Genomic DNA, 3138 nt, shown 5'->3' with positions numbered 1-3138 from the left:
TTCTCCCAGGGACGGCTGCGGGGAGGTGCAGCCGCGGGTGCAGCCGGGGGTGCCCAGGGTTGTCCTTCCGAGCAGGGTCCCTGCACCCCCGGGGCTGCGTGCTGGGGCAGGGACTCTGCCGCCGGCCAGGGTCAGCACTCAGCCTGCCCGGGGAGCTGCCCACGGCGCCGGGGGGAGCAGCTGTGGGGGGCAGGAGAGACCCCCGGCAGGGCAGGGTCCTGCTGCTGTCCCGACGGTGCTGTGTGGGTCAGGGTGGCTCATGGTTGTAGATCACCCCTGGACATTGGAAGAAGCAGCATTTCAAGAATAACATCAAGGCAGGGGCTACCTGGAAAGAAAGGGGCTTTCCGGGTGCTATCAGTTTCCTGCTTTGGTTGTGGGGGAATAGTAATGCAGCAGTCAGGTCTGGACAACACAAGGACACTCCTACAGCGTTACCCTGACAGAGCAATAGGTATTTTAGGAACTTGATAAAGTTCCTTCAGGTATTTATTTGCCTACAGAAAGGTCAATCATCTTGTCAGTATTTTCATGACAGCTCCAGGAAGGGACAGGTCCAGGTACCAAAGGACTGGCAGGGAGGGAGAGACAAAGGCTGACAGGAAGGGCTCCGAGCGGGCGGAGTTACTTGGGCACTGCCACATTAGCACTTCAGTGAAGGTACGTCCTACCTAACAACCCTCCCTGATCTCCTCTCACACCCAGCAGAGCCTCTGTTCTCAAGGCCATGGGCTCCAGGGCAGGAGCTGCCTCCTGTACAGGCAGAGCTGCAGCAGCGGAGACTCTCCCCAGTGCCCAGCTGTCCCTCCCTGGCCTGGCCTCCCTTGGCAGAAGCATTGGGCATTGCTCCTCGCTTCTGCCCCTGCCCCTGCTGCTGCTGCTCCTGTTTTCAGGCTCTCTGGGGATGGGGCTTTCAGCTGCAGCTCAGCAACTGGCCCTGCAGGCCCTGCCATGCAGATGTGTCCATGGCAGCAAGGTGCACAAACCCCTTCTAGCCTCTGGGTCTCTGGGAAACACTGCCCATGGGCTGGGGATAAAGGTGGCTCTTTTTGCCAGACATCCTATCTTCAAGGAATCAAAAAGCTCAGAGATCTTTACTGGGGAGGGGAGTTTTCAAGTGGGTTCCTCTGCTCTCAGCAGCATCCAATCTCCTGTCAAGGGAACAGCTGGGTGTGACCCTCCTGCAGATTCCAGAGGTGCCCGCCCAGGGCAGCTGAGAGCAAGTCTGATGGACAGCCTGGCTCTCCTCACTCTGCGCTCAGGCTCTGCCCGCTTGCACCCCCGCACTCTCCAGGGAGCACTTGTAGCAGAGCAGAAGTGTCCAGGCTGTGCCTTCAGCACGCACTCCTCAGGTAGGACAGGGCAGCAGGAGCCAAAGGCAGAAGAGCAAAGCCCCAGAGCTCTGCTCTGCAGCCGGGGGCCCTGGGAGGGACGAGGCTGAAATCTCTTGGATTTCATAAGTGGAGTTAATCAGCGATCACTGCGGGTTCCTCTCTGCCTGTTGGGGCACAGCAGGACTGACTCCTGCAGAGCCCCCAGCAGAATCCCTTGCTCCCCACTGCCCCCTCAGCCAGCTGCTGCAGAGCTGCACTCCAGGAGCTGCAGGAAGGTCATTCCAGATGGAGAGAGGCTGGAGGTTGGGGGTTCTGTTAGAACAGGATCGAAGTTTACCAAGAGAAAGCAGTCCTAACACGTCACTGCTTTTACCTCCTTTGGCAGGCCCCCATGCTCAGACAAAGCAAATGTCCAGCAGCAGCTCCGTAACCAAATTTCTCCTCCTGGCATTCGCAGACAGACGGGAGCTGCAGCTCTTGCACTTCTGGCTCTTCCTGGGCATCTCCCTGGCTGCCCTCCTGGGCAACGGCCTCATCATCACCGCCATCGCCTGTGACCACCGCCTGCACACCTCCATGTACTTCTTCCTCCTCGACCTCTCCCTCCTCGACCTGGGCTCCATTTCCACCACTCTCCCCAAAGCCACAGACAGTTCCCCCTGGGATATCAGGGACATTTCCTTCTCAGGATGTGCTGCCCAGGTCTTTTTCTTTCTCTTCTTGATCACAGCAGAATTCTATCTCCTCACTGTCATGTCCTACGACCGCTACGTTGCCATCGGCAAACCCCTGCACTACAGGACCCTCCTGGGCATCAGAGCTTGTGTCCACATGGCAGCAGCTGCCTGGGGCACTGGGTTCCTCAATTCTCTCCTCCTGTACACAGCCAACACATTTTTACTACCGCTCTGCCAAGGCAATGCTGTGGACCAGTTCTTCTGTGAAATCCCCCAGATTCTCAACTCTCCTGCTCAGACTACTACTACTTCAGGGAAACTGGGCTTCTTGTGGTCAGTGCCTGATTAGTTTATGTTGGGTTTATTTTCGTCATGCTGTCCTATGTGAGTATCTTGAGAGCTGTGCCGAGGAGGGGCAGCACAAAGCCTTTTCCACGTGCCTCCCTCAACTGGCTGTGGTCTCTCTGTTTATCAACATCTCATTTTTTGCCTATCTGAAGCCCCCCCTCCATCTCCTCCTCATCCCTGGCTCTGGTGATTGCAGTTCTGTACTCGATTCTGCCTCCAGCAGTGAACCCCGTAATTTACAGCATGAGGAACCAGGAACAGGAGGGGGCCCTCTGGAAGCTGTTTCCATGGACATTTTTCAGCAGGGATAAACTCCCCACATCTCCCCGCAGATGATTTCCAATGTCCCCCACACTAGGCCCGAGTTGTTTTTTTCTCTGTCTTACTATTATTACTACTATTGCTAATACTTCTATTATCATCATCATTATCCACACCATTATCACTATAATTGTCAATATGTTTCTGCACAATTTTGATTCATCCCACTTCTGCTGAGGCATTAATCTTTTCAGTTTCACCTGAAGCCCATAGAAAAGTCTTTCTCACTCTCTCGCAGCATCTCTGTAATAAACTGTAATCTCACCAGTAGAACAGTTGAAGGCTAGGATCTTCTTCCAGTGTGGATGTCAAGAATAGGCCAAAGGATTTAAATTCTGAAAAGAGATTTTTATTTTGTTATGATTCTCCATAGCTCCAGGAGCACAGAGCTCCCAGCCACCTTCTGATCTGTTGAGGCTGGCAGCTGGACTTCAGACTCCTCTGCCAGCGCTTTGTGG

The 3138-nt window shown here is 54.8% G+C and overlaps 1 pseudogene; it reads left to right on the top strand.

Annotated features, from left to right (window-relative positions):
- Positions 1 to 1742: 1742 nt before the first annotated feature.
- LOC141955350 (olfactory receptor 14J1-like) lies at positions 1743 to 2695 on the top strand (annotated as a pseudogene).
- The last annotated feature ends 443 nt before the right edge of the window (positions 2696 to 3138 follow it).

Source organism: Athene noctua, unplaced genomic scaffold (assembly GCF_965140245.1).
Source record: "Athene noctua unplaced genomic scaffold, bAthNoc1.hap1.1 HAP1_HAP1_scaffold_157, whole genome shotgun sequence".
NCBI lineage: Eukaryota > Metazoa > Chordata > Aves > Strigiformes > Strigidae > Athene > Athene noctua.
The sequence above is the reverse complement of the archived record's forward strand: the minus strand, read 5'-3'. Positions and strand labels throughout refer to the sequence as shown.